Source organism: Mustela nigripes, chromosome 3, assembly GCF_022355385.1.
Source record: "Mustela nigripes isolate SB6536 chromosome 3, MUSNIG.SB6536, whole genome shotgun sequence".
Taxonomy (NCBI): Eukaryota; Metazoa; Chordata; class Mammalia; order Carnivora; family Mustelidae; genus Mustela; species Mustela nigripes.
In genome coordinates this window covers 182,166,759-182,185,195 of record NC_081559.1, presented here as the reverse complement: position 1 = coordinate 182,185,195, position 18,437 = coordinate 182,166,759, and the positions used below count along the sequence as shown (strand labels likewise).

The following is an 18,437-nucleotide window of genomic DNA, read 5'->3' as shown; positions in this document are numbered from 1 at the left end:
CACACACACACACACACACATACTATTCAGCCTTTAAAAAGGGGGGGGGGATTCTGACACCTGCTATAACACAGAGCTCGAGGACATTATCCTGAGTGAAATAAGGGAGATAAGCCACTGACACCAAGACAAATCCTGTTTGGTTTCACGCCTCTGCGGTGCCTCAAACACTCATACACGTGGAGATGTGGAGACGGAAGGCAGCATGGTGGTTGCCAGAGGGCAGGGGAAGGAGGGAGAAATGGAGAGTCGCTTAGTGGGTAGAGAGTTTCGGTTTTACGGCCTAGAAGGAGTTCCGTGGGTGGACAGTGGTGATGGGCCCCGCGGAGTGAATGTCCTCAAACGCCGCTGAGCTATACACTTGAAAGTAAACGTAAATGCTGGGCTCTAGGTTTTTCCTGCAATTCTTTAAAAAAGAAAAATATAATAATAGCGCCTGTTTTGGAGAGATGTGAGGACTCGATCACGTTTGTGAAGGGCCCGGCCTGGGCCTGGCTCGGAGGAAGCGCGGAATAGATGATGTTACGTGTACCGTTAGCTACCACTGTGTGTCCACGGAGGGAGCTACCCCGGGGGAGACCTCAGTGTCCCTGTCTTGTCTGCTTCTCTGACGGCACGTGAGGAACAAATGAGCTCTTATGCGTGAAAATGTTTCATCAGCTGTTAAAAAAAAAAGAAGAAGAAGAAGTGGAGAAATGATTGATCAAGGTGTTAGGGGCCCGTTTTGTCTGTCATTCTCAGCCTTTTGCGTCTAGCCCCACCACCACGCGTGTCCCCTTCCCCAGGGGTGACTCCTCCAGGACTCTCTCTCTCCCTCTGCTGACTAGAATTTTTGGGCAGATGTCCTGTCTGACTGGAAGCTTCTGGCAGGAGTCCTGTCTTCCTTCATGCCGCATCCCAGCGTCCAGCCTGGTGCCCATGTCCCCTCGGTCAGTTTTGGCTGATCTCATCCGAGTCTAGGGGGTGGGAGGCAGTGGGGCTGATGGTTTCAGCTGGGAGACGTCCTGTGAGGTCAGGGCCAGGAGGTTCGGTGCGGCTTCCTGAGGTGAGGCCCTCTCCTGGGTACGGTTTCTCACGCGTGATGAGTCTGATCGTCTGTCCTCGAGCAAAGCCGTTGCCCAGCGGCCGTGGCCGTTTGAGGAGGGGAGAGAAGCCCAATTTGGGAAAAGTGGAGGGAAGGCCCCTGGACCGCCCAGGAAGAGGTGACTCGGGGACATGGGCTGCCTCGTTGTTTTCCATGGTTTTTCATTACTTGGTTTGAGCTCCTGCAGAGCCAGACCGTCTCAGGCATGGCTGGAGAATCTAATTCCAGAGTCTTTCAGCACAAAAGAATGCAATCAAACACCTGCTCTGTGGAAGTGCGGCCGGCCGTTTAGTAGGCGACCTCGGCTGTGGGTACACGCCCTCCACAGACACGGTGGCCCCAGGAGGGTAAGTTACTGGCCCGAGGTCTCTTGGAAAAGTGTCAGGACGGGGACAACGGCTCACACTTCTGGGACAGCACAGATCCTACAACCCTCTGTTGACTGAAAAGTTGTGTTCAGGTAAACTGAAGTTTTTCTGGAGCAGGCACTACTGCAAGACCTTCATATTCACATAACAAACATGTTCACCCAAGGACCTCTACACCTTCACAAAGGTTGGAATAGCTAGCTTTTGAACTGAGTTTGCCCTCCAAACACCAGACCAGAAAAATCACTTATTCGTCATTCTTCCTTTTGACTCATAATCCCTCAGCATGTCCTACAGAGGGAGTGTTGGTAAGCCCTGGAGAAGAGGAAGAAAATATGATGAGATAGCATGAGGGGCTTCCTTAGTCATCAGATGTCTAAGAACAAGCTTACTCAGACTGTCTCAATGATTGACAAGGGACTTTCTCCTCAAGGAAGGAAAGAAAATGGCCGCCATGGTATTTTCCACTCCACAGAGCACAGTTTGCCAGTGCTTGCCAAGCGTCTCTGTAGTGCCACACTGTTTCTGCTGGTAGGGTTTGGTGGTGGTCAGGGAGGATGGTAACTGATGTTGGATGGACATAGTGAAGTAAGGCATGGAGAGGAAAGACACGGCAAACACATGAAGTCAGACACAAGGAGTCTCACTCAGAACTCAAGTTCTTTCCTGCTTCTGGAAGATTTCACAAGGCCAGGAAGCCAGCTGTCCTGGGTCAAGTGAAGGGGAGGCAGCTCCGGGACACACCCAAGAGCAGTTTCTGGTCAGGCATTCCTGGCAACATGGGGTACCTCAGCCCACCCACGCCTTGTCCACGATGAAAGCTGATAGGCAGGGCCTGCGGAATGCTGGGGCAGGGCAGTGCCTCCCTCGTGGTTTAGGGGCACTGAGAGGTCTCCTTCTAAAAATATCTCCCTCCCCTTTCCTGCCGTGGAAGCTGAAATGTTCACATGGAAGTCTTACTCCCTTGGTTTGAGGCGTTATATTCCTAGTAGATCTGATTTAAAAATTAAACACCATCATGTGCAGAACAAACTGAGATATGATCACGCCATGACACTTCCCTTGGCATTTATTTATATCCCTGCACCAATCCAAAGAAGGATTTGAAATTATCACACATTTATTTCTCAGATTAGCCAGCTGAGGGAACCAGATCTTGTTTCAGCAAATCTGTGGAGCAGCTGAGAGAGGATTTTAGTTCTGCCTGGGACACCTCATTTTTCTGCTCAAACCACTCCAAGATCTTCCCATTGTTCCTTACCCAAAACCCTCACCCAACTCACTCGCCATCTTGCTCAAGGCACTCCCACCTCATGCAAACGCACCCAGCTTTTACCTACCCCCAGACTCCTCACGAGCTGTCTCTTCTGCCCACAGATCCTTCCCCCGACTCCTGGCTCCTCTCTTCTTCAGGCCTCGGCTTGAAATGCCACCACTCAGGTGGTCCCTTGACTTTGCCAGTTAAGATAAGTGTTGGTTCCTGTCTTTCAAAACACTGTTCTTTGGTTCACAGCCTTTCTTACCATTTGGCCTGTGTGTCTAAGGTGGATCTGTGTCATTTGTAGAGTCTGTATTTGGGAATTTGCTACTCCTCCGAATGGATTTGTGTTGCCCAAATCAATACGTGCAGGGCTTCGGAGGTTCATCTACGGACATGCGCAGAGCCGCAAAAAATTTGAGTCTCCCAACACACGTGTTCCCACCTGAGATCCAACAAAATTGACACTCTGCTTCTTATCTCAGCCCTCAGACTCTAAACAAGTGTCCTTTTTGCAATTTTGTGTCACACTTTTTGCATTTTGGGGCTCGCGGTTGGTCGTTTTGCTGTTTAACCAACTGAGCCACCCAGGCGTCCTGTTTTGCTGTTTAAATGGCTCCGGATTGGGCTTCCTGCTCAGCAGAGAGCCTGCTTCTCTCTCTCTCTCTCCCTTTGCCCACCGCTCTGCTTGCTTGTGCTCTCTCTCTATCTCTCTGTCAAATAAATACATAAAATCTTTTTAAAAAATTAAAAAATAAAATGGCCGCCGAGCATGGGGCTACAGGGTTGTCTAGCACTCCTGAGCCCAAGAAGGCTGCCATGTGCCTGGTGGAGGAAAGGTAGGTGTTGGATAAGATTCGTCCAGGCATGAGTTATACTGCTGTTGGCCATAAATTTAACATGAATGAATTGACAATAGATGGTAAGTAAGATGTCTTTCAACAGAAGCACGCATAAACCCAGATTATGTAACAATTGGTGGATGAAATGTTGTGACCAGAGGCTCCGGGGAACCTAACCCTGTGTATCCCTGGGAGCCATGGTTCCATGTTCCCGTGGTGGCTTTATAAAACACAACCACTGAGAATAAGAAGAACCGCATTTGTGTCCATTTTATTCGCTTCTTAGGGCCACTGTAACGCATACCACAAACTCCGTGGCTTAAAACAGTAGAATAGTATTCTCTCGTGCTTCTAGAGGCTAGAAGTCCAAACTCAAGTTGTCAGCAGCACCTCGCTTCCGCTAAAGGCTCTCAGCAGGGATCCTTCCTTGCTGCTTCCCAGTCTCTGGTGGTTTGCCGACAATACTTGGTGTTTCGTGGCTTGTGGTGGTATTTATGCTCCAGTCATCATGTGGCTTTCTCTCGGGTGGCTCTGTCTCTCTATCACTTCTCTTCTTGTAAGGACACCAGTCATACTGGATTTAGGGCCCAACCTGCTTCAATATAACCTCATCTTAGAAATATATGTATCATATGTAATACACAAAACACATGCATTATATGTAACGTATTATTTATGTTTCTATAACATATATACTTAATCAGTATCTATCTATGCCACTACCCTGCAAACTCCGTGAGGCAAGGACAATGGCTTTCTTATTCTTCTTTTCATCCCCAACACCAAGTCCAGCCTGACACAGGTCAGTAAATACTTGTGGGGGATGAATGGGGGAATGAATGAATGGATTTCAAAGCTCAGAATGTTAGACACCATTGAGCCAGCAGTGACCAAACTCTCTAGGAACCCACAGCTTCGCGAATCTGGTCAGGCTGAGAAAGAGGCCAGGTGGGTGGGCTTGCGGTCTCAGCTCCCTCCCAGAGCTACGTCAACCAGTTACCGTGTTTGTACCTGTTTTATATACTCCATTCTATGTAACAGAATATGCAATATTGCTTTTATAAAGGAGCTTTAGTGAGTTTCACATGTGTGAAAAATACCGCGTTCCCCCTCCCCTCCTTTGTAGATAAGGAAACTGAGGTCCAGAGACATAAAGGGGTTTGCTCCAGGTCACCAGGCAGTAGTGGGAGAGGCAGCCAGGGTTTTTGAGCCCTATTCCAGAACTTTCGCCTCAATGCTCACCTTCCTGCCAAGACACACAACGCGAGAATTTTGGAATTTGCCCTCCCGGGGACCCTGTTTTTCTATCTGGAGCAACTTCTGGGAGAAGGAAATGGAGCCTGTGGCATGTGCCCCTTCCCCACAGCTCTCAAAGGCCCTTTGTGCCAAGTTCCACGGACATTCCACAGTCCTGCTCTGGGCACATCTATCTGCCAGCGGGTCACAAGCCGAGCCTTCATCTCTGAGCCGCGGTGGTTTGGCCTTTCTGTCTTTAAATGCACCCTTTGCTTTCTAGAAAGCTGAAACCAAGCGAGGGAGGTCAGACTCCAGAGGCCCGGCGCAGATGGGCTGGGGTGGGCTAGCAGAGGAGAGGGGTCTGTTTTGCAGACCTGGCTTGAGAAGGAAACTGTGCTAATTATCTCCCAGGCCCAGCTGCAGAAACGCCTTAGCTCGGCAGCCGATTATAAATAGCCCAGAATGCACTCCCAGCCGCTTGAAAACAAGGATATTTTTGCCCTGGGTTAGAAGAACAGCTCTTCACAGCTTTCCTGGGCCCTTTCCTCAACCCCACCCCCAAAGAGCTATGATTTATGTCTCAGCACCATTACTGGGACCAAGTATCACACAGCCCCGATAAACAATGATTAATTCATGGCCACGTTTTGTGAAAAAAGAAGGCATTCCTTTGGAAGTCCTCTCTTTCATTTTGGCAGAGACATGCTGACCCGGGAGACCAGAAGGCAGTTGTACTGTGAGTTCATTACCCTGGCTTTCATCGGGCTGTCTCTGCCCTTGAACGAGGTGGGGGCTGGGGAAGGCAGCAGGTCACTGAGGCAGGGGGCAGGAGGGAGCCGAGAAGACATGCTGGGGACTTGACTGTTTGTTGAGATACTCCGGAAAGAAAAAGCCAAGGATGCTGGGCCGGTCCGTTTACATCTGAGTCCTTTTTAAAAGGAAGTCAGTCTTTCTGTGAGGAAATCAGGCCTTAATGCAAATACCCTAGAAATCCTTACACCAGCTGGCTCACTCCTTAGGACCTTAAGTTTGAACAGTAGCTCCCAATGTACAAAGCACTTTTCATGTCCTGCTCTCATCTGACCCTTACAACAACTGTTTTATTTGTTTGTTTTTCTGGAATCAAAGACAATCCCTGCTTGTTGTAGAAAAGTTTAAAAATTTCACAGAGGCATAAAGTAGGAAAAAAAAAAAATCCCACCCAAATCCCATCACACTGGGACAATAATGTTTCCATGGTCATCTTTTCAGACCTCCCTTATTGGATTCTGGAATGGATATCGTTTTACCTGCCTGGGACTGTATTATGGTGTTAGTTGGGCTCTTGGTAGAAATAGATGGCACATTCAAATGAGTAATTGCAGAGAGTTTAATAGGGGCTGTTTTCATTGGCCTGGGTAGAGGTTGGGAAAATCGGCAAGGAATGGTGCTGTGCACCAAGGCTAGCAACAAGGGAGAGCCATCGGGACTCATGGGTCTGACGGCCAAGGGTAGAGGGAGCGGTTACAACAAACCACAGCTGTGTGAGGAGGGTCACTTGTCAGGACCTGTAGCCTTCAGGGAGACACAGCCAGCTCCCGTCAACAGCAGAGCTGGAGCCCCGATCTCACTCTCCCCTACCCTCCGACTGCGGGTGCCTCCCATCCGCCAACTCAGCCGCCGTTAGAAGGCATAGAAGCCCATCGACGGTGGTTCCTGGAGGCCTAAGCCCCTGGGCACAGAACAAGATGGAGAGGGTGGAGAGTCGACAGGAGAGACAAGCAGAAAATATCTTTACCATCCACGGTGATCCTGATCCTTTTGTAGTTCATAAGCGTGATGACTGGGCGTTCGCACCGCAGTGTGACATGTGCTTCCCTCAAAGCTTGTTACAGCCTCGACACATTACCCATCTGACATTGAAAAAAGATACTACTTTTACCATTTTTTTTTTTTATGGTTCACTAGTTTTCTGTTTGTTTGTTTGTTTGTTTTATGTACTTTTACCATTCCTTGGTAAGGCAAGAACTTTCTAATTCAGTGAATATAGATCGGCATCATACTTTTTAATGAACCTCGTCTGGACGTAGCAAATGTATTTAACTGAATCCCTGTTGATGAATACACAGTTCGTTTCTAATTTCTCAAGAGCGTAGACAATGCTGCAATGGGCAGATCTGTACATCCAAACTCTGTGCACTTAGGAAACATGATTCTGATTCCCCTTTGATATTTCTTAGAAACTGAGGCTCCTTGCCTGTGAAGCTTGCCCCCAATCACACAGCGGTCACGTGGTTTTTCTAAATCCTCCAACTTCTCAATATTGATAGAAAAAGGAGGAGGAAAGGAAGCTTTTGGTTTTGAAACTGAAAAAAAAAAAAAATGCTTATCCCCTTGAAAGTCCTCTCAGCCATGTGACCCTGAAAGGGTGGGGACTCTTGGGTCCTGGGCTCACAGGGCCTCAGTCAGTCATGAGGGACAAGGGGAGGAGGACAGTGCAAAGGGGAAACAGAAAGTGATGTCACGGGACACCCCTTCCCTGGCTTCCCAGGTGTCACCTCAAGAAGTGGAAACAGCTCCAGAGGCCTTATGGTGGTAAAACAGGGAGGATATGGGCCCAGGAAGTGAGTTAAGGCAAAAGGCCGCACTTCCTGTTTGCACCTCAGTCTCCTCATCTGGAAAGTGGAGACGAAGCTCACCAGGCAGATTTGTGCTGAGAGCCCCTGACCCACACACGTGAAAGGGCGTGGTGCCTTGTCAGTCCTCAGTAAATATACATTTCTTCCTTTCTTGCCCCAAAGCTGGGAGCCAAGCCAGACAAAACCTGTTTCTGGTTTTTTTTTTTTTTTAATTCACAACTATTTATTGAGGAGTAGATAAATATGAAGATAAATAAGACTCAAGGAGCTTAGAAACCGATGTGTTTCTCAGTACTTGAGGGTCTCTGCTTTTGTCTGGGCCTTTGTTCCTATCTGGAATGTCCTTTCTCTTCTACCTGGTGAAGTCACTTACGTTGTTCATTGTCCACTTGCACAGGAACCCAACCAAATGTGTCACACCCTCACCCGCACCCCCACAGCACCGCGCCCCTTCCTCTCTCTCAAACCTTGTTTCTTGGTGTAGACCAATGACTAAGAGTGTTGGAGTCCAATGGGTTGGTCTCTGTCCCAGCTCTGCCACTCACCACGCTGGTGCATCTCAGTGTCCTCATGTCAGAAACGGGAAGGACATTTCCTACCCCAGAGGGTAGTTGCGGGAACCGGAAGGGTCTAGACACGCACAGCTCTGAGAACAGGGCCTGGCCTAGAGGAGGCCCTCCTCAGTCAGGACTGGAGTTGCAACTCTTCGTCGCTGCCCCCTGGCACTGAGCGGGGCCTCCATGGACGCTTGTCAAAAGAACTCATGATGTGTATTCCTTGGCAAAATAGCAGGATAAGAGGACTCCAAAATGGTCCAGAATTAAGAACTCACCGAGGGACAAGGTGCACGGCGGCACACGCTGCGTGGGGAACAGAGGAGACTCTGGTGGGCAGCCTGAGGAGAAGGTGCAGGTGGGGCCTGTGCCCAGTCCCTGCATAGGGACTCAACGGTGGGACACAAAGGAAGAACAGAAGGAGAGGGGGCGACTGAGCTCCGGTGCCAGCCCCTTGGAGCCGTGTGACTTTGGACAAGGCCTTTCACCAGAGAGGATGGCCTTCTTTGTAAACGAGGACAAATAGCCCCCTTCCCACAGAGCGCCGTGAGGACTAGACGGGCAAAGCTAACGCTCCCGGCCCACAGCGAGAGGCAGCCTGGCCACTCAGCTGTTATTCTTCTCATCGGCCCTCTAGGCGACACGATGACTGCTCTCCGCTTGCTGGGGGTCCCGGGAGCTCTCTGATCCAGGAGTCCATGGGCTGGGCACTGCCGAGCGCTGAAGGCTGGGGGGCTGCCCTGCAGGAGGGGAGCCTGGGCCTGCCGAGAGCCGGCTTCCTGCCACCAGCCCATCTGCCGGGGCCACCACAGCCAGAGCGATGAGGTGGAAACAGGGAAGGAGTCTTGGTGTCTGAGCTAGATGCCAGCCTGGGCACTGACTTTCTGCTTCCCCTGGGGTCACCACAGGCTCCATCAGCTGCCTGCGTCCGCTGGCCTCCCCCCAAGAGCAGCCACTGGCCTCTCGCCTCAGTTGCCAAGGACACGGTCTCCCTCAGAGGCCTGGCGTCGGGTCTCTGCCTCCTGGGTGTCCTTCCTGACCCAGGGCCCACCCACCAGCCCTGTTCCCATGCTACTTCCTCCTCCCCAGGGGAATTCTCCCTTTCCATTCATTCATTCATTCATTCATTCATTCAGATAACAAATACATATTGATCAGGTGCCTACAAGGGAGGCCAGGTACCAATTTAGGTTCCATAGATGCGGAATGGAACAAAAGACTAGAATCCCTGCCCTCATGGAGATTATAATCTAGTGAGGAAGAAATTATATATATATATGATACAAAGGAAATTATGAGAAGTGGCTTCTCAGAGGAGGTGACATTTGAGCAGAAGCTGACACTGTAATGAGGGGGTCACCTCGTAGGTGTCTGGAAGAAGCTTCCAAGCCTAGGAACAGCCGTGTGAAGACCTGGCATCAATAACACAGTCGGTGGTATGTGGGGAGCAGCAAGGGGCCAGTAGGGTTGGGGAACAAGACGTGAGGGGGTCAGAGGTGTAAGAAGAAATTGGACTGATAGCAGCAGTCAGACAGCGTATGGCCTAGAGGACAAGCCAATGACACTGCATTTGATTCAAGGGGACAGGAAGCTGCCACTCCCAGAGGATTCAAGCAAAGGCTCTGATTTCATTTTACAAGTTTTGCTCCAGATGCTGCATCGAGAATTAGGGGTGATGGTGGGCAGGGGTCGGGGGAGTCACAGGTGGATGCAGGCTCTTAGTTAGAAGGCTGTTGCAATGACCCAGGCGAGATGAAGCAGTTTGGCCCCGCGTGCCGATGTCTGTGATGACAAACACGTGGACCCAAGGTGTCTTTGGAAGAATGAGTCAATAAGCCTGGCTGCTGACCAGGAAGTGGAGGGTAAGTAAGTGTCCTGTCCCAAAGACAACTCCCAGGTGCTTGGCCCGAGCTGGATGGGGGCGCCTTCTCCTAAGATGAGGAAGATAAGGAGGGAGAAGCTATTTGGATAAAATCTACAGTTTGGTTCTGAGGGTCATCAGCCAGGAAAGAGGAAACGCCAACCAAGCCTTTTCACAGTCTTTGAATCTGGAACTCAGGAGGGTGGTGGACTCTGGAGACAAGAAGCTGAGGACGTGAGCACAGCCAAGGGCCTGAATGAGGTTCCTGGAGAGCAAGAGAGGGGTCGGAGGAAGAAGGCTGAAACCAAGTTCACTAAGAGCAAAATAAAGAGTGGAGTTCTAGAAGCTGAGTGAAGAAAAACTTCTAAGTCAGAGTAGTAGGGAGACTAATGGCCCCTGAGAGATACTTTCTTGCTAATCCCTGGCCCCTGTAGATGTGTTACTGAACCTGGCAAGAGATGGTGCAGATGTGACAGGTTTATGGACCTCGAGGTGAGGAGAAGATGATATTCTGCAGGCAGGCCTCAGAAGCAGAGACCCTTTCCTGGCTAAGGCCAGAGGGAGATATGACAACAGAGGAATGGCCAGAGAAGTTCAATGTTCCAAGGCAGGTGAGCAGCCTCTAGAACCTTCTAGAACCCGAAAAGGGCAAGGAAATGGAAAGCTCCCCTCAGAGCTTCCAGACAGAGACATAGCCCAGCCTGTAGTTTAGCCTAATGAGACCCCTCTCTGACCCCTAACCTACAGATCTATAAAATAATAAACTTGTGTTATCCAAAGCCAGGTGATCTGTGGTGATTTGCTGTGGTCGCCACAGAAAACTTATGAAACGAGGAAGTGATCAGCCCGTCAAGTCACAGTCCAAGCTTTAGGAAAACGAGAATGAAAATTTCCAGGGGTTCAGGCAACGAGGAAATCCTGGAGACCTCAATCAGGCTAGTTAGGAGGGGGCGAAGAGTGGTGGGACAGGCCTGAGGAGCATCGGAAGGGACAGGCCAGTCTGTGGAGGAAGTAATCTAGAAAAGGAAACCAAGACATGGGGTAGAGAGGTGTGTGGCCTCAAAGGAGAGCTCCGGTTCTTGCTTCTGAAGATGAGATGTATGCTTTTATGCCAGGGAGGATGACTGGAGAGAAGAAAAAAATGTGATGAAGCAAGGAAGAGTCAGCGTTGTGGCTTCGGGTCCACAATCAGGACCCGTCCCCTGTCCACTCCTGAGCATTCAAGAGCCAGGAGCAGAGGCCAAAAACCCACAGGAGATCCACACCTCAACCCAACCTTCCACGGAAGACAGGGATCTCTCCCAACAGAGTGAACACAGGACTCATCTCGGGCCACTCCCCTCTCCACGTGTGGTTCTGTGGTACCTCTCCCATCTCGCCTACAGCCTGTGTTCCAGGGGTTGTGAGGTGTCTGGGCTCATGGGTACACGGTTCCTTAAGCAGTGAGACAGTATCCATCTCGTTCTTTGTGTGTCCCCAGCCAAGCCTAGACACTGACACATGAAGGATGTATTCAGTAAACATCTTGCTGAGCGATGGTAACAGCCCCATCATAGCCCCAACCACCTGGTGCTCACGCATGCCAGGGGCTTTACTGGCCACAGGTCTGGTCTCACGTCATCCTGCTAACAGCCCTGTCATGCCCATTTTATAGGCAAGTACACTGAGGCCCAAAGAGGCTCTTTGGTTAATCCAACCGAAGAGGTTAAATGACTTGCCCAACATCACACGGCTGGTAAATGGCAAGGCTGGGACTTGAGTCTAGGCAGTCTGACCCGAGAGACCCTCGTGCGAGAGTCCACCGCCTCACCTGTGGCGTGTAACTGCTGGAGGGAGCCGACTCCAGGCGCTAAAGGAGCAGAGCGGAGGGGGACCCAGGCCTTCTCAGAGGGGACACCTGAGCTTGGTTCTGAAGGCTGAGGACAACTCAGCCAATGAAGAGGAGGGCGGGGGAGAAAAGGCAAGGGTGGGGACCGTGGGCTGGCTCTCAGGAAGCACCCCGAAGTTCCCTTTTGCTGTCGTGGAGGAGCGTGGAGCAGGGGGAGGTGTGCAGGCGAGGGAGGCAAGGCCTGGGGCAGGAAGGCCTGGTGGGGAAGGGAAATGCCCAGAGGAGCCCAGTGAGGACTGTGCAGAGAGCCAGCATACCTCACCCCCACTCCCCCACGACAGGCTGGCGGGAGATTTGGGCATGGCCAGGGCTAGAGAGCATCACCAAAGCTGGCCCGCCAGCCGTCGCCCTCACAGCGGACACTGGCCTCTCCAAGTCTGCAGAGATTCAAGTTCAATCTGCAAAAGCAGTGGCCAGGGACCAAGGCCCAAAGGGGGCAGGGCAGCGTCAGAGAAGGGAGCAGGGGCCAAGCCTCTGTGTGCCCACAGACAAAGGGAGAGAGCAGGCTGAGAGTGAGGACAGCGTGTGACACCTGGGCCACAGGCCTGGGCAGCAGCCGCCACAGCCCTGGGGATAATGGCTCCTTTTGTCCTCCTCATAAATTCTCCGGAATAGAAAGGATTCCAGGGCCTGCTTCTCCTGCTTGCACAATGCCGGCTGCCCGGGGCCCCACTGTGCGGGCCTGCCTGAGCCTTTGGGGAGCATTCCGGCCTCTCCACTGTCTGTTCCTTCCCTGCGTGCAGGAGCGGGAAGTGCAAGCCGTGCCAGACATCCTGCAGGGGGCTGGGAGTCTGGACTGGAGGCAGGGCCTGAGCCAGGAACTTTCTTTCACAGCCCAGAGGAAACCAAAGGATCCTGAAGCTCTGAATGCATCTTCATATCTCTGCCGACGCCTCCTAATGCTTGTCCTCCCCTGCTCTAACCCTTCCCACCTCCCCCCACCCCTGTTTTCTTCCACTCTCAGCAGACCACAGGGATTCCAAGCACAGGCTCTGGATTCCTGTTGTCTCCTACCAGTGCCAAATAGAAACACATTCTCACCTCCTTTATTGTAGCTGCTATGTTTCTGTTAATAAAACCTGAGACGATGAGGCACCCTGGCCATCCCTTTATGCGGATGGCTCTCTCTTGCTCACTGTATTCAGCCCAAGAGAATAATATGCCCCTGGTGCTCTGAACATTTGTAGAAGTCATTGCGATTTTCGTTGCGATAAGGCTGGATTCAAATTCTGACATGGGCACTCAGAATGGCAAGCTATTTAACCTCTACGAGCCTCCCTTTCCCTCTGTAGAATGGACATGGTAGCCCCTGCTTCCTAAGACTGATAATGAGAATAAGCGAAAAAATGCATATCACATGCTTAGCTCGGAACACAGCCTTCCAGAAGGTCTCAGTGAGGGTAGACAGCCCAGTGGGTCATTCAGCCTGTCCTTAGTCTTCTCCAAAGACAAGCCACTCACACCCTGTATTCTATATTCAGACCGAGTGCAAAGCTGCTCTTATATTCTCACTGGTGCTGAGGGTAAAGAGGAAGGGGGCTTATAAGCATTTCTTATGTGCCAGGTGTGACCATAAATGACTCCGAGAAACTAGGGGTCTTGTCCGTACCACACAAAGGAAGTGACCAGGAGTTGAACTGGAGTCTGTCCAACCCTCTGCACCATGACACAAGAGAATTTCATGTCTGTGAAAATGACTTCCATGTGCCCCTTGGTACCTTCTCTTCTCCAGGGAAAACATTCCCGAGGTCTCACGGGGACGGTTTTGTGTTCCTCCACCATCTTGGCCTCTCTCCTCTAAGCGTGCTCTAATTTGTCACTGTCTCCCTTCAAAAAATAGCCTTCAGACACAATATTCCTGTTGTCTCCTACCAGTGCCAAATAGAAACACATTCTCACCTCCTTTATTGTAGCTGCTATATTTCTGTTAATAAAACCTGAGACGATGAGGCACCCTGGCCATCCCTTTATGCGGATGGCTCTCTCTTGCTCACTGTATTCAGCCCAAGAGAATAATATGCCCCTGGTGCTCTGAACATTTGTAGAAGTCATTGCGATTTTCATTGCGATAATGGAACCCTTCCCAGCTAGTTTAAGCCATGAAGCATATTTTATTTGGTAGCTCCCAGAATCTCTAGCAGGGCCAAAGATTCCAGCCCAGAAGGAGCACAGCCAGGAACAATTCATGAATTACCCCTGACTGGGCTTCTCCACCAGAGTCATGGCCGCTGTTGACCAAGGCGTCACCACTCTCACATTGCACATGCTGGCGTGGAGCGCTGTCTCCATGACATCTGAGATTTGAGTCTCCTACATGGCGGCAACTCCTTCCACACTTAGTCTCTTCTAACTAAGCCTCCCTGGGCACATGGCAGGGACTGAATGAGCCTCCAAGATGGCTCCAGTGATCCTCACCTCCTTGTGTTTGTGGCTTTGTGTGGTCCCCTCCCACACTTGCTAGGGGCTGATTGGCGTGACCAATAGGATTTTGCAAAAATGACTAGAAGACTTCTGAAACTAGGTCCTAGAAGACATTACAACTTCCAGTCTGTTCTCTTGGAGCACTCACTCTAGGAGAAGCCTGTCGCTAGGTCACGAGGACACTCAAGCAGCACTCTGAATTAGCGAGGAGGTCGCGACGCAAGGAACGAGAGCCGACTGCCGACATCCAGCCCAAATGAGCTGTGCCTGTGAGGGAGTCATCTTAGAAATGGATCCTCCCGGTGGGGGGTGGACAACTGGGCAGCTCAGTCTGTCAAGCATCTGTTTTCGGCTCAGGTCATGATCTCAGAATCCTGGGATCCAGCCCTACATCCGGCTTCCTGCTTGGTGGGAAGTCTGCTGCTGCTTCTTTTTCTTCTGCTCCTCCCCCACATTCATGCTCTCTCTCTCTCAAATAAATAAATAAAATCTTTAAAAAAAAAAAAAAGAAGAAGAAGGAAGAGGAGGAGGAAAAGGAAAAGAAGGAGGAGAAGGAGAGGAAAAAGAAGAAGTAGGAGGAGGAGGAGAAAGATGTGGAGGAAGAGGAGGAGGAGGAAGAGGAGGATGGTGATGGACCCTCCAGCCCCAGACAAGCCTTCGGATGATGCAGTCCTAACCACCATCTTAACTGCAACCTCACGGGGGACCTTGTGCTGGAACCACCCAGCTAAGCTGCTCTCGGACATCCTATCCACAAAAACTACAAGAGCTATAAAATAGTGTTTGATCTATATCGCTTAAGTTTTGGGCCAATTTGTTGTTCCAAAGCAATGGAAAATTAAGGCAATACTCGTAAAGACTTAGAACACCGCCTAGCATGTGGTCGGCATTCCTTCAAGGCTGTGCATGCTTTTATCCTTACTCACCTCTGGGCCACATGTCAGAAGCCACCACCTGGGCAACCTGGAGAGTCTGGAAAAGGGAAAAGGATGCCAATTTCACTTAATCTTCATGGCAACCCTATGACCGGGTCTGTTGGTCTCTTCATTTCACAGATGACAAGAAGCTGAATCACTTGCCGGGGGATCTGAAGACCGAGAGCCAGGATAGGAGCTCTGGCTGTCTGACTCCAGCTCACCATGGCAGCAGGCACCGAGGGAGGCGGGACCTCACTGTTGGGAGTGCCCGACTTTGTGAATTGTCACTTCATGTCTTTGTAAGAATGACATGTGGAAGCTGGGAGATGAGCCGAAGCACAGAAGGGGAGAAGCTGGGAATCACAACTCAATCCCATGAGAGCCGGGAAAAATGCCTTTGACACCAATTTCTTCACCACCACCCCTTGGGCAGAGATGTCGCCAGGACCCACGGTAATTCAGCTGGTAGGATGAATTTGGAGCTGACAACCCCATATCAAAGATTTTTCTGATTGAGGTGCAGGCTGTCTGGGAAATTCCCGGTCCTCCCAGGAAGCCCCCAGGGCTCCTTGTTAGCCTCGCCTGCCTTCCTCATACCACATTTGAGCTGCCAACCCTGGCTGGATCTTGGGGCAGGGGTGCCCTGCCCCCCAACCCAGAGCCAGCCCTGAAGTGAAACTCAAGCCCCCTGCCCCCATTTCTTTGTTGTCTCCCAAACAAAGACGTCAGGCCCTATCATTGCAAGCTTTCTCTTATTAATTGCTGTGGTCTGAAGGATCAAGACAGAAACCTCAGAGAGTTATGGGGAACGAATTCCAGGAATTTATAGCATAGAACAATGGGAAGAATAGGGATTTGAAGACAGAACCACTGTGAGTCAAAGCCTAACAAAATCATGTCATTGCTATGGCCCTGGGCAAGCAACCTAACTTCCCTGGGCCTCAATCATCCCAAAAATCGGGAGGCCCCTTGGGGAGGGCAATTTAGCAAAAGCTACCTTCAGAATCTACAGCACATACGCTCCCACCACCAAGAAACTGCCCTACAGGAACACACTCACCTACACTCAAGGGTCATGCACAAAAGTCCATAGTGACACAGGCTGTGACAAAAATTTGCAAATTCTCGTTCCTCAGGAAACAAGTAAGCAAATTATGGAGCACCCAGAAGATGGAGTTGCCTGGCAGCTGTCAAAAGAGTGAAGCAGAAACACCGAGATTATGTCAGCAGCTCATTTCTTCTCCAGCAGTTTCCTGCGCCGTCCGCCCTTCCCGGCCGCCTTCCTGTCGCGCCAAGATCATGCCTGCTCACTCCCTCTGCCCCCACACCTAGTGGAAACACCTAGCCTCTGGAAACCAGGGGATGTTCCACAAAGACCTGGTGATCTGTGGAATGACACCGAGCTGGGGCCACGCTTTCTGTGAGAAGAAGGCCTTCTGACCTTTCTGGATAAGCCAGTGGCAGAGTGGGGAGGGGACCCCAGGCCCCTCAGCTTCTAGCCCCACACTCCCCTGAGAACTTGGACTCTCCTCATGCTCTTTCTTTATTGCAACAGCCTTAACTGAAGATTCTGCCTCTGTCTCTTCCCCTCCATCCGCCCTCCATGTTGCTGGCAGAATGATCTTCCCAAGGCACAGCAGCTCTCCTCACCCTACTCTGGGCGGTCACAGAGGGAGGTCCTCCGGCACTAGCCCAGCAGACACACACCCCTACCCCAGCCCCATATTATCCCCTGCTGATCGTTTTTAAGAAAAATCCTTTGCTCCAGCCCCCCTCGTGCCAGCCTGAGGCTCTGACTTTGCCTCTGTGTATACCATTTTCTTCTCCTATAATACGCTCTCCCTTCCCTCACTCTGCTTCCCTTCTAGGACCCTTGCTCCATACCCAACCTCTGACACCTCTTCTGGGAAGACTCCCCAGATCACAGCCTTCCCCGCCATTCCCCTCACCCCTCTGGCGAGGAGTTCCTGGGGCACCATGTACAGGACCGGTACCCCACGGGGCAAGGAGAGTCATCCCTACCGAGTCTCTCTGAGTCCCCACCCCCATCCCCGGGGACCTGGCATTTCCAAGGCAGCAGGTGCTCAATAACTATGTGAGAAAATGATTAATGAGTAAACCAGAGCAACGGATTACTCCAGGAATAATTTCCAAGCGAATGAAAGAGTAAATGAAAGAACAGCCCCGAATTTATGAAGGAACGATAATGACCAACCGGAGCTTCCCTGGCCACAGGTCTCTCTTCTCCAGACAATTAAAGTCAACAATGTGATGTTCGTCTTGGTAAAGTGACGAGCTAAAGACGTAATTTCCTCAGGATCACAGGAGTTCACCCCCAGTAGAGAAGCAGCAGCAGCAGCATGTACAGAAAAGGAAACACAGGTAGCCAGAAAATATGGAACTGTGGTCGACTTCCCTCATGATTTTTTAAAAATGTCATTTAAAATAAGACATAGCTTTTGTTTTTTTCCTGTTAAGTATCTAATGCTTAGGGGGCAGAGAAAGGGAAAACAGGTAGTCTCAAATACTGGTGGTGGGACTGTTACTCTATCTATTGCCTACAGAGGCCAACCACGAAATAACACCTCAAAATTTTTAATCTTTAAATGTGCTGATCCAGGTACCTCGGTGGCTCTGTCGAAGTGTCTGCCTTTGGCTCAGGTCATGATCCCGGGGTCCTGGGATTGAGACCCACATCGGGCTCCCTGCTCAGCAGGGAGACGACTTCTCCCTCTCCCTCCACATCTCCCCCTGCCTGCGTTCTCTCTCTCTCTATCTCTCTCTCTCTCTCGCTGTCAAATAAATAAACAAAATCTTTTTTTTTAAATTTTATTTATTTATTTGACAAAGAGTGAGATCACAACTAGGCAGAGAGGCCAGTCTCTCTGAGGGGGAAACAGGTTCCCCGCTGAGCTGAGAGCCCAATGCAGGGCTTGATCCTAGGACCCTGAGATCATGACCTGAGCCAAAAGCAGAGGCTTTAACCCACTGAGCCACCCAGGCGCCCCAATAAACAAAATCTTTAAAGAAAAATTAAATAAATGTGTTTACCCTTTGACCTTGCAATCCCACTTTGAAGAATTAATCCCAGAGAAATAATTGGACAAAAAGATAAAGACTTATGTACAAGAATTTTTATTTCAATATCGTTTGGAAGACTCACAAATGGGAAACAACATAAAAGTCTATCTCCATGGTCTAGTTAAATAGTGTTTCATCCATGCAGTGAAACCATTTGCCAATAGCAGGGATCAGTCTGTAGAGACAGAACACGATTCTCCTATCCTAACCTTAACTAAGTGGCAAAAGCAGATGGAAAGTGATATGATCCTTTTTATTGACTGTCCATGTGTATGTTGATTTGTGAGGAGCAGAATTAAGGTAGCCTGT

General features: G+C 50.4%; 1 long non-coding RNA gene and 1 other non-coding gene across 2 annotated transcripts; one reads left to right on the top strand and one right to left on the bottom strand.

The window, feature by feature from the left end:
• Positions 1-3,870: 3,870 nt before the first annotated feature.
• On the bottom strand, positions 3,871-17,055 carry LOC132013268 (uncharacterized). The gene is made up of 5 exons (XR_009402947.1): positions 16,997-17,055; positions 16,108-16,234; positions 15,057-15,102; positions 6,566-6,680; positions 3,871-4,147 (listed from the first exon to the last, which is right to left on the bottom strand). It is a non-coding gene; the product is annotated as an uncharacterized LOC132013268 (long non-coding RNA).
• LOC132014815 (small nucleolar RNA U13) lies at positions 6,583-6,686 on the top strand. The gene has a single exon (XR_009403452.1). It is a non-coding gene; the product is annotated as a small nucleolar RNA U13 (small nucleolar RNA).
• Positions 17,056-18,437: the final 1,382 nt, after the last annotated feature.